The following is a 13,387-nucleotide window of genomic DNA, read 5'->3' as shown; positions in this document are numbered from 1 at the left end:
AATTAAATGTTCATAGGGACCATACTTTAAAAAAAAATATGTGCGTACACACAAGTGAAACTTCTTAAGGCCTTATTTTTAGAAAAACGATCTACTATATGCAACTTTACAGTAATAGGTTAAATAAAGTTAAATTACATAAAGTTTAAGAAAAAGATTTATTATCATAGATGTGAATACAAATTATTTTATTTTACCTTATTACTACTAAGATTATTATAGAATTTCATTAATTGTAATATAATTATTACTATCATTGTTATCGTTATTATGTATTTTTGTTATGTCTTTGAATTTCTTCCAATCAACCGTGGTAGATACAAGAAAAACGTAACGGAAACATGTGACTGTAATTTTTTTCCAAAGCCGATAAAAAAGCTACACTTCAATAATTTCTATTAAACCCATTATAAGAATACTGGTTAATTCAGAATACATTTTCACTACTTTTTAAGATCTTGATCCGAAGAGGTGGAGCCCTGATGACCGCTACACAGGTACTCTTCATCACGTCTCACACAAACAAGCATTTCCAACAAACAATAAATAACTGTAATTTATTTATGAAGTCTTTTTGAGGAAATAAAAAAGATTATTATTATTAGTTTTATTTTTTATTTATCAATTGTTAATTATTATAATTAATAAGGTTAAGTTTGTGTATTTGTGTCGTGAAATCTTAGATAGACACATTCTTCTGGACCAACGCTGCACGACTTTCGAGTCCCTAGACTGAGAACAGGACAAACTTTACCCTTCTCGTAACGCCCCCATGAATATAATGATTATCATGATTATATTCATGGGGGCGTTATATTATTATTATTATATTTTCTGTAATATTTTCAACGTAAATGATATACAACATATCTTAAGTAGATACACATATACTCTTTTAAATACACATATTTTATCTGTTTGCAGAGCGATATTGTGTGTTAGTATTATATTATATTTCAACATTATAATACGATAACTTTTTAATTATTTATCTAATCAACTTGTTTAGTTATTACGATTTAATATCAACTTTCGCCAGATATTGGGTTTGATACCTTTTTAAGTACCTACACTGTTTTGTTTTTTAAGAACTTTGTTTATTAGATTAAGTATTAACATATAGGAAAGAGCGTTCATTCCTAACACAGGTTATCGAACTTAAAAGGGATGTACTAAAATGTAGATTTAAGACTATTTACTTATAAAGATTTTTTTATTAATTTATATGAATAAATAAACACATACATACGCAAATATTGCGTTTTTGTACAGAGTATACGGGCAGGAGGCTCACCTAATGTTAAGTGATAGAGCTTGGACAATCAATGGCTGATGGCTGGCGTTGCCGGACTTTTAATAATTGGTACGCTCTGGACCCTAAGTCGAATTGGTTCAGAAATACTTCAGAGGGCAGCTGTCCAGAAACTGTCTTAAAAACGCTCAGTTGTGGAACCACGGACGTCTTAATACGGGTGGAATTCGAAACTACCTCGACGAAGATGAAACTGAGCTGAAGGTTAATCCGAAAGACTGCTCTGAACACTCTCCATCGTAAATGCGGTAGAGTCACCCCAGAGAAAATGTTACAAAAGCTTTTAAATAAAAATAAATACATACATTGATTAATACGTTTAAAATATGCAACTGTTGCGAAGTCAACAAAGCCATAACTGGCAACATTAATACCTAGACGTATACCGGTTCTCATGGCACAATAATAAAAGGTATCACTGTAGTTTTATCAATAAATTTTTGTTCACAGAATTTTGTGTTAGTGTTTTTTATAGGATTGGGGACGTCCAAAAATGGCAGTCGCCACCCATTTCAGTGGGTGCCTTTGAGGGAGAGTATGCTCTTTAAACAGTTGGGGATCGTATCACCGTAAGACTTCCACCGGGAGTGGATTCCAGATCGCTAGTTCCCAAAAGAAAGATAAGTGGACCGTGAAAGACACCCAAGAATGAAATCTGGAGTAATTACGGCTCGTTATCGAGAGTCAGGTTAATTACAAAATCTGTCTGAACCAATATATAAAAACCTAGCAAATTAAATGAAGTCCAGCAGTTTCCTGGGTCCAGTAAGCTTAAAATGTAGTCCAAAAATATCGAGGCAGAAACAATAATTCCATTCACCTGCCTAGCACACTTCGGAGCCTCCAAGAGTGGCTACAAGGACACAAGCCCCTCATCGTTGAAGGTTAATAAATAAATAAATAAAATAAATTGTGTATTTGCAAAGTGGCACATTCAGTGGTAAAGTTATAAAATGTATAAATGTTGTGAAACCTTATGGTCTTAATACTATCCCTATAATGACACCATGCCTTTAAATATCACCTTCCCCCTTGAAAGCATTGCAGATCTATAACTTCTGGGATGGTGATTAAATAGTTTGATAGCGTTTTTTGAATACATGGTGATACGACCATGATGGAGTAACATCCATTGGTTTGGATCACTTGCGTTTTAAATCTATGAATAATTTTGTATACTTATTTACAATCATAACTGCTTCTATATATAAACTTGATACTATCATTACCGAGTTCGTAACGAACGAGGTGGTTGCACAAAACCGTATGACCATACACATTATGATATACAGTTGCGCAACGAAATCGTGACCTTATATATGTTATATATGTCCAAGTACAAGGAACTGTATGAAAATCTGTGCACAGTTTCAATCAGATTGCTTTAACTTCTAAGCTGGCATTTCGCTGTATTGCGTTCATTAGTTGGGCGTGGAAACAACCAGCTCTGGGGTCACAGGTTCTAACTGACAACTTTAATCAGGGCCTGCACTTGAAACCCAAGAGTCAAGACTACTTTAGTGAATGAACATGAAATGTCAAATGTTTTAGGGCTGGTAAGGCAGCAAGTAAGACAACTGGCTGCCATAAATTCCCAGTATTTCCAGTTATTCCATATACAACAGTCTTCAAACATTGATTTTGTTCCCTTTGGAGTAGTCTTCGGCCGTGGAGTTCAAGTGTACAGCTAATTAGAGATTTAAGTTGACCTGGCAGATAGTACCGGTGACCTGAGAGATGATGCTTTCCTAAACGAAGTTCCGGCAGTAAAGTTCTAACACGGGGACCAAAGTTTTAGAAAATTCTTTTATTCGTTCTTCGTTGTGTACAGAAATATAGGCCTTATCGCTTACGAGCCATCTCGTCCAGGCAACGACTGTGAGAGAAAACAAAATAGATACGGTAAGCAAGAAGTGCAAAAATACATAAGACTTATAGACAAATCGAATGGAACTAAGCAAAACCATTAAAACATGTAAACAGTGAACAGGACAGATAGTAAAAAAAGGACACATGAGAAAGAAAAAGTGCACAGGGGGAAAAACGAAACGGAACGCCCAAGGGCAGTCATCGCTGCCCATGGGTACGTTGCCGGCCTTTGTGGGAGGTGCAAGCTCTGACTTTGAACTTTCAGCTATCAAGGTGATGTTGATGAAATTTTGAGTCGATAGTCTTACATCAGTTAGTACGAAAGTTATGGATACGATGTGGATGTGGAGTGTGTGGTATTTGTACAGAAGAGATTTAAAGGAAGATAGAAGAGATTTAAAGGAAGATAGAAGAGATTTAAAGGAAGATAGAATAGATTTAAAGGAAGATAGAAGAGATTTAAAGGAAGATAGAAGAGATTTAAAGGAAGATAGAAGAGATTTAAAGGAAGATAGAAGAGAATTAAAGGAAGATAGAGGAGCTAAACGAATAGGGACAGGAAGTGAATTCGTCAAGAAGAGTTTATGACTTAAGGATAATTCATTTTCTACCAATTATTATTCTTTTTATCTAGGTATTAAGTATATTGTAATTACTGTGTTGGATATAAATATAAACTTTGACGATTATTTACAAGTTATGAAGCAATGTTATAAATTATTGTTTATCGTTGGAGACAATTGTAATTAATCAGTTTTAATGTGACCTTTTCATTATAGTTGACATACATACTTGCTTTATTATTATGACAATGGCGTAATGCAGTTCCTTACAATTAACTTGTTGTTTTGATTGATATGGGAACAAAGTCAGAAATCATTTATTCATATAGGTAACACTTATGAACGTCAAAAAAAGAAATACATATTAAATGCTTCTAATTTAACATTTACAGCCAGTTCTCAAAAGGGCGTAGAACGAAAGAGAAGAACTGGCAATAAACTCTCCGCCACTCTTTTCATCGCCAAGTTTTTTCTCTCTTTTTTACACAACGTTTGTAAGGAGCTGCAACAATTACACCATGTTCCACATGACATCTTAAGTAATAAATAATAATAAAATAAATTAAAAACAAACATTTGTCTCAGATTGTCAAAGATCCTCAGAAGGAGGCATGGTGAAATAGGAGCACGCACGTACACTCGTGGGAACAACACGCAAATACATAGTCGAAATAAGTAACATCACCCCATACACGAATTCAAATACGACCAGTCACCACAAGTAGCACCCGTTCGCGAGTATCACGCATGGCCAGTCATCGGCCCCCTCGCCATATTTTAGATAATGTATATCTTCTATATGGACCAATGTAACCAATGTAGAATGTCTTTAATTTACTTAATCAGTAAATTTATAATATCCAGTTCAATGAGTCAATGATGAAACCTACAAATCTATCACTACATTCGGCAGTGAACAAATCTTAAGATTTGATGGAGAAACAAGAGAAAATCGAGTTTCCTTTAAAAACCTAGAATATTCGTTGATATTTCATTTCACTCGAGAACTAAGTGCAGAATTGACAGTATGGATCGCCCCATTTTTTTTATGACGCAGTATTTATTTATTTGGGAATGTAAAAAAAACATTCTTGATATCTAAAACGAAAAACATTGAAAAGTATAAAATAATAACTAAAATATATTAAAAGGAGTCCCAAGTTTAGGCAAGGTTCCGAAATATTGGCAGAGTCCCACCTTGGAATAGCTAGACTAATTCTTTATCTGAGGCAACTGCCAGCTCTTCGGTCTCCTGTGATGTCGACTAACCTTTTTAATATTTCCTTAAAAAGCCTTATAGCGGACCCCAATGACCAAGGGTCTCGTCACCGAATGGGACATAATCATATTACAGAATATCCCGTTTAACACGATCACGCTTAATACGATTTCTCGTATAATACGCCACTTTACGCCAGTTTCTGCAACATGAAACTTACTTTCATACATTTCTTAACGCTTAATACGATTCGTCATCCCGTTTAATACGCCCAAACCCAAGTTGAGAGGTCTAACCGAGCGCTCTAACGAGAGCCCCCCGAAAGACTGCAGGGTTTTCCTGGATATTCTTCCATTGACAACAATGTAGCACCGTACGAAATTCAATCACAAAACGAGGCCCTACGTGATAATGATGAAGACGAAGATGAGTCAACTCCGGTTTTGTCAAACGCCCAGGCTGCAGCTGTCAATGATTTAAGACGCTATGTAGCTTCTTTGGATCAAAACGAAGACGCACTGCAAAAGTTGAATTATGTTGAAAATATTTTAATAGCTAATGCAATAAAACCTTTCTGTACACCAAAATAAGTGGTTATTTTAAATAATGTAATTATAATAACACTAGGTATTTAATGTAATTTATAAATGTATAATTTAATACCTATGTATACCAAAATTAGAACATAATATGTAGTACGTATGTATTATTTTCCAAATCCGCATAATACGCTTTCTCGCTTAAGACGCGTTTATGGTAGGAAATCGTTTTAAGCGGGTTTTACTGTATATTATATATTATAGTCAACCTTGTTAAGTGGAATGTGGTAAACACGGGTCCCGAAGCAAATTACAAAATAATTTCTGATGATGTGTCTTGGGGCAAACCAAGGATTACGTGGTGGGTTTTCCTGTACCAGATGGCCTTCTTTTGAGAGCACTCATTAAAATAAGATTTAAATTTAATATAACTTTCGTTTTGAATTTTCCGAAGATGATCAGTATAGACGATGTATGCCGTTCTGTAGAGCTTCGGATACAAGTCATGATTGGATGTGAGTGAATGTTAGTCTCTGTGTTTAATGAATTAGTTTTCATACCAACCACTAGATGGCGTTGCTTGTATTTAAAACGCGGTATTATTTTGTTAAGCATATTCTATATGACTTTTTTGAGACCTGAAGAATCTCCTTCAGGCGATTGACCAGCCCGCGACGGCCCAAGCCGAGGTTCGAGTCTCACAGGAGACGCCCTTGCGCCTAGCCGCGGGATAAAACGCCATTCTGGCCGAGCTACGCTAGCTAAAAAACCCGATCTGAGCTGAGCCCTTAAGGCCAACAGCGAGATTCCATTCTCAAAAAAAAAATACCTTAAGAATCATAATGTCGTCAACCCATCACCACCACAATTGGTGCAAAGGATCCGAACAGAATGCCAGTGTAAACGTAGCCTAGGCTTTGAAAGTCAATCCCCAATCATTCAACGTAAATTTATGCATATTGTATGCGCATCGCTATTTGAGCAGCTTATCTTTCCACTGCAGCCGCTAGTGATGTACCGATATATCGATACTTGTTTTCCTCAACGAATAAGGCATACCACATCACCAAACTTTTTAAAAATGTGTTGGAACAGTGTTGGTCTAGTGGCTTCCGCGGCTTTCATCCCTGAGATAGGAACCACCACCCATGTACTTTCTATGCGCTAACATTCGAACTCGAACGGTGATGAAAAATATCGTGAGGAAAACGGCTTTAGACACAAGAAGTCCACAAGCATCAGGCACAGGAGGCTGATCACTACTTGGGGAGCGTTGAAGTATTACGTAACGAATTTGGGGGGGGGGGGGGGGTCCTCTTGGAAACAGTTACGATGCAGGGTGGGCATTGAATTACGCGTTATTGTTAATATTATTTTCCTCTTTCCAGTACTTTACACCACATAATGATAAGTTTTAGGTATAATGTCACTGTGGTTGGTCACGAAACGTTTTACTATTGCATACAGAAACGTTACGGCGCGTTTCATGGGGGGGGGGGGGTCAAGAATCTCCAAAAATTGCGTCACGTAATATTTGAACGCTTCTTTGGCAGTAGCCAAATGGACAAAACATTACACTGATACAGAAATATAAGGCACAGATCTAAAAACGTTGTAGCGCCACTGTTTGCTTACGTGATTGGACTAACAGAATGCGGAAACATTTTACGAATCCAGCGAGAAAATTACCAATATTAATATTTTATTTAAAGGATTATTACACAACCTCGTCGAAAGACCTCCAAATTCTTCCATTTGTCTCTCATCTTCATATGCATTTATTTATTTCGTAACATATAACATAAATTATATATAACTAAAGATATAGCCAATAACAAAACTGTGTTTTGTTATTCATACATTATGTATTTAAAATATAAACGATTTTAAATCAACGGCCGACGAACGACCAACCAGGCCCCAGAAGATAAACCACTCCTTATATGGAAATTGTATTTATTTTACAAGAAACTCTCAAGCAAAATTAGAGAAATACCACTGAATAAATTCAAAGCTCTCGTTAAAAGTAAATAAATCAATAAAGCTTTTTATAAATTTGACGATTTCTTAAATGATTTGCTCCAGTTCAAACGATTTGTATCATTCAAAACTTGGCGATTAAAAAGAGTGGCGCAGAGTTTCTTGCCAGTTCTTCTTGCCTCCACGTCCCTGACTGGCGTAATAAATGTAAATTTAGAATCAATTTAACATCTTTTCTATTGACGTTCATTAAGTATACTTGGTTATCTATATGAATAAAGTTAGTTTGAGTTTATACTGCAATACACAGTACCAAAACACGTTATTAGGCAACAACTGTCTGTCTTTAAGTGGTTTAAGTGTTCACAGACAAAGGCAGCTAGTCCGGAGAATGATTAGCCGAGCTTTGAGAGGCTTATTAGCAATTTTTAAAAGTGTTTGCAATGATTGTTATCATTGTTCGGCTAGTATTAGTCTAGCCGATAATTTCTTAAAGAAAAATTCCAAGAAATTCAAAACTAAGGTTTCTGCTCTGTGTATTTGAAAAGAATATTGGCTTAGTGGCTACAGACTTCGCTGAGGTCGTAGAAGCTGTGCATCAATGGACGTTCTTTCGAATTTAACATTGGCTCGGTGAAGCAAAACATCGCGAGGAAACCGGCCTTCGAGCCAAAAAGTCGACATTGTCAAGCACAGCTGAACATCTACCTGTCAATTAGATTGACAAATCATGAAACATATACAGAAATCAGAAGACTATATAGGATATATAATGGTAACCTACATAGTAATAAAAAAAAATAGAAAATTAAAATAAATGTAAAAAGTTTAGTCCTTTCGGTACTTTGAATGCTGGCATTTCTCGCTGCATTGCGATGTTATTCGCGAAAGCACCAGCTCTGGGGTCCCACTTGAATCCCACGGCCCAAAACTCCAAAGGGACCATCGAAATTGGTGGAAAGACTCCCATATTTGAGCCGTTTATTTCACGGCCGCAAACAACGCCAGCTTTTTTGCTTTGCCGATAAACGTATTTGTTATTCCCACGGTATGTTATCATATATATACATATATTCATCGAAATCTAAACTTAAATTTCAATATTTGACTTGCAAATATTCTGAATATCACCCATCAACCTACCAAATCAAAGGTCCAATCGCCAATTCTACCTCAAACCAAAGTCCATCCTCAACTAACGTAACAGGGACGTTGCATCAGAAGAAGACGACCACCATCTTGGAAATATTTCAGAGATGCTCAGATGAAAACGACTCTCAGTAAATAAACTCAACGGAGAAATGTCTAGACAGGAAATATGATCGAATTAGATCTAGCATATTTCCAGGTGTTTTCTTCCATTTGTAGTATGGGACATGAGGTTCAGATACGGGATTAAGGATTTAAAGCGCCTGGTACTACCCGAGAGCTGGGGCTTTGTTGATAAAGTTGCCAACATTGAAGGGCTAGCACAGGGACCAATCTTTTTAAATTAGTATCGATTTTCTATGTTAAGAATATCTTGTATGTTGGTTTTAAAAAATATATTTTTTTAATGCCTATTCATTTGGGGATGATCTGAAGAACTGTTCGTAGTACCAGCTGATTCCTCATCGGACGGCGAGGCAGAAAAGAAAATTCCATCATCTCCATCTCGACGTCTGGCGTCTGGAAACTTTTTTATCAGTGGCGCTACAACAGCCTCCAGTGCACACACACCGTCGACAGTTCGGGTCTAACACATGTCGGTTTCCTTCACCGGGCAGATGTTAAATGCCTACATAGAAAGAAGTCCAGTGGTGCTGGGGTTCTACGACCTCAGGGATGAGAGTAGCACGCTGAAGCCACTAGGCCAACACTGTTCAGTTCAGTTTATACTGTAAGAATTAGTTAGTGCCTCAATCCCTGATTACGTTAGCAGGCAACGACCGCCCGATTTGTAACTGCGAAAACTAACCTCTCGAAAAGTGGGCCATAGTAACGTATGGAAATTATTAATGAACGGTTTTTAATTGTCCGTTGAGTGAACAAAAATTCTTCTTCAGTTGCTATACTGTAAGATTTAATATTGTTGTATTCTTTTACGTGTAATATAAATGTAAATATGCATTACCGTAATACAACGGCAGCTTTGTTAAATCAATAATGGAATTCGCACTTGAAAGTCCACTTGAAGCCTACAAAATACATGAAAATGAAAATATTTCTGTCAGTTTGCCCGCGGATTTGTCATATATAATCCGACACTTTACGGGTATCACCAAACTGATTTAAAAGAACCCAGAGCTGGTGCTTTCACCAACGAATCATCGCAATACAGCAAGGAAATGCCATCATTAACGGTCTAGCACAGGGACCAAATTTTGTTCCACTTAGTTTCCATCTAAATAAATAAAATAAACAAGTGGCGCTACAACCTTTCTAGGCTTGTGCCTCAATTCTGTTTCTGCGTCATGATTTGTCAATCTAATAGGCAAATAGGTGAGGCCTGACACATGCTAAGACCTCCTTCCTCACAATGTTTCCTTCACTGTTCGTTCGTTAAATGTGTACATAGACAGTCCATTGGTGCACAGGATCGACCCTACGACCTCAAGGATGAGGGTCTCATGCTGAAGCCACTAGTCTCATTCTATGTTCGTTCGTTTGTTCGCAGGAAAACGCTGTTCCGCCTGCCTCTAACACTCAGTAACTTCTGACATGCCAGTTATTGAGACTGTTCTGGGTGAACATACAAAAATGTAGGGAACGTATACCTGTCATAATGGAGTACAGTGTGGGCCTTGTGGCTTCAGTGTGCGATCCAGAGTCGGTTCGATCCTCGGCTGTGCACTGGCATTTGTTTCGCGTTTAACATTCACTCGAACGCTGAAGAACATCACGAGGAAACCGACTTACCTTGGACCCAAAAAGTCCACGTGTGTCAGGCGAAGGAGGCTGATCAGCTACATTCCGATTAAATTGGCATATGAAACAGATCTGAGGCTCTAAAAAAAGGTTCTAGCGTCACAGAGTTATTCTAAGGGAGATTTTTTTTAAGAACTACGTACGAAATAGAACAAACTCAGGATACTTTTCCAATTACTTGCTGACTGCTTAGCGTCGTGATGCTATCAGGCAACATGACGGCCATGATAATGGACTGTCGATACGATTTTTTATAATAGGATTATTTAACAACTAAATTCCGCCCGCATGAAATTATTTATCACAAAAATTCTCAACAATACCTAAACGAAAGTGTACTTTAGTCAAGAGAGAATTAGAATAAGTTGTATTTCGTGCTATTCTTTTAGTTTGAAGGAATCATCCAGTGAAACTCGGCTTTTTGAGTCTTCGCCGGTTTTCTCACGATGTTTTCCAGATTTATCGGAAACTTAGCATTGTGCCGTTATAAAAAAATCCGCTACATATAGGTCTGGGCTTCAAATTTGTGTATCTGTCGATACACAATGATACACGTTTGCGAAGAAAGATTTGCATTATGAATTTTTGGTTTTTAAAATTCCGGAAGTGATAAAAAAAATATTTTATTACCAGCTTGAATTCAAGATTTTTTTAATAGCTGTAGTTTTTTTTTAATTTGCTAATGTCGGATATTTTACGTAAATTGTGTTACGAATTTAAAAATGTATTAGATATATATTGGTTGTAATGTAAAATCTGTATATTGATGAGATTATGAATGTATCATATAATCTTAAAGGAAGTAAAGAAAACTATCCGACTAGTCCGATTTAGTAGACTACCAAGAGATCGGTATATTCGTGAGTGAAACCGCAATGCATAGCTAGGAATTGGTATAAGTAACTAAAAATGCTTTATACAACATTATTTGTTTGTTTTTCTGGCGCGTATATAAATAGTTTTGTTGGTATTCCGACATATAACTGACCATGTGTAAAACATGGATTTTCAAGATTAATGCCACAAACAATTAGCGCCTGTAATTATTTTATATATATTGTATCAATATAATAACTCAGACTAATTTTTCTTACATCCTCTTTGACAATATTTGCAACACGTATTCTGTCAATGTTATGTCAAACGCCATAAGGTTACATCAAAAAAGTTTCAATTGTAAGAGCGCTATGCACTGAAAAAATAACCATACTAACAAAAGTATTCTTACATTTTCTAATTTTCCGCGAAATCTTCTTAATTTTTTCTTTCATAAGAACCTTCTCCTGACAATAACAAACGCAACAATATAAGAATTAACGAAATCGGTCCAGCCGTTCACGCGTGATGCCGTGACCAAGGAAAATAGGGATTCATTTTTATACATATAGATTACTGTAGAACAATTCATAATATTGAATTTAAAATTATATGTTTACAAACAGCAACGTGCCTGCTTCCCACGGCAATTTAATAATTTGGAAATCAATATACTCAAACTCAAACACTTATGAACGTCACAAAAGAAGTTAAATTAATTGTAAATTTACATTTACTACCAGTTCGCAAGGCGTAGAGCGGACAAGAAACTTTTCGCCACTCTTTCACGCCTGATACTCATAATGTAGCGTTGTAATCAATAATTGATATCAGCCCAGGTTTCGATTGTATTAAAAAAATTATGATGTTCGATGTACATAAGAAATGGTAAAAGAATTTTCAAAATCGGCCCAGTAGATCCAGATCAAATGAACTAAGAGTTGTTGACTTCGTATTATATCTTTTATTCAATAGCAGGCAAACGGGCACTAAAATTGCTAGAAAGCTCGGCTTTAAAAAAAATTATACGCTCTTTTCTTGAATTAAGTCGAATTGGTTCAGAAATACTTCAGTGGGCAGCTGGTTCCACATAGAGGTGCGGCAAAAACTGCCTCAGAAAACGCTCAGTGTAAATACGGTAGAAGATGCAGAGAGACCCCACATCTCTACACTAATCTCTGGCTACTTCATATGTTAATTGCGTAAATAATTACGCAAAGCTTATATTTATAATATAAGTCTTCAAATAATTAATTTCTTGATTAATTCTTGGTCGATTATTGGGTCTAAATTCACTCACGATGTTTTTAACAGACCCTGTACTCAACCTTAGGGATTTACGGGAATCTATCTAAAACTTTCTATTTTGAATTTTGATTACTGGATTTTAAAAAATGTTTATGCCAATTAAACCTTCTCAAAAGTTTTATATGAAAATGCTTAATTTTCAAAGCTTTTAAAGATTTCATTGTGTCTACGTGACTCTTACAGTCATTTTAAATGTATCGTTATAAAATCGTTAACTTATTATATTATTGGTTAAACTATTTGTATTATAATTTAACAGTTAAAGCTTTTGATTCTCTGTATGTAATTCAAAATACTCTGGAGTCATTTCAAAGGATAAAAGCGCTTGAATTAAAAGCTCACCGTTTTCCAAACAGCCAAAATGAATCACAATTGTATGGAATGACACAGAAACACAAAACACAGTATAACACAGAATTGTGTGTAAACAAACACGCGCAACGAACGGGGAAAGAACACGTACTGATGTGATGGCCGATCGAGAATTTCATTTAGCTTCGACCGGGGTTGCAAGTGTAATAAATAAAAAAGCATTTTGTTCATATTAAAAGTTTATTTTTATATAATAAGATAACTGTTTTGTTTGAGATGAATCCGTCATTTACTTAAGGGTTTAAAGCTAAAAAAGCAAGCTGAAAATGTTTTTCAACATGCAAATTATTTCTAAAATAAGTTTTTTTTTACATTCACTCGGTGAAGAAAAAAATTGTTGAGACAAACTTGTGGATGCAAAAAGTCAACATTGTCATCACACCTACTCGACTATTAGATTCACAAATCATGAAACAGATACAGAAATCTGAGGCCCAGACCTAAATAAGGTGATGGCTCAGGTCGTAGGCTTGATTCTCGGCTATGCACCAATGGACTGTGA

At 36.0% G+C, this 13,387-nt stretch overlaps 1 protein-coding gene across 2 annotated transcripts in view; it reads right to left on the bottom strand.

The window, feature by feature from the left end:
* The window catches only part of LOC123718016 (protein slit), a 123,651-nt gene extending 110,697 nt beyond the window's left edge, over nucleotides 1-12,954 (bottom strand). For both annotated transcript variants that reach the window (XM_045674362.1, XM_045674363.1), the window contains exon 1: nucleotides 12,856-12,954. The gene's annotated coding sequence lies outside the window, so the exon portion shown is untranslated. The remainder of the gene's footprint in view (nucleotides 1-12,855) is intronic.
* Between the last annotated feature and the right edge of the window lie 433 nt (nucleotides 12,955-13,387).

Source organism: Pieris brassicae, chromosome 14 (assembly GCF_905147105.1).
Source record: "Pieris brassicae chromosome 14, ilPieBrab1.1, whole genome shotgun sequence".
In the NCBI taxonomy this organism is placed as follows: Eukaryota; Metazoa; Arthropoda; class Insecta; order Lepidoptera; family Pieridae; genus Pieris; species Pieris brassicae.
Note: the sequence above shows the minus strand (reverse complement) of the source record. Positions and strands in the feature narration are given on the sequence as shown.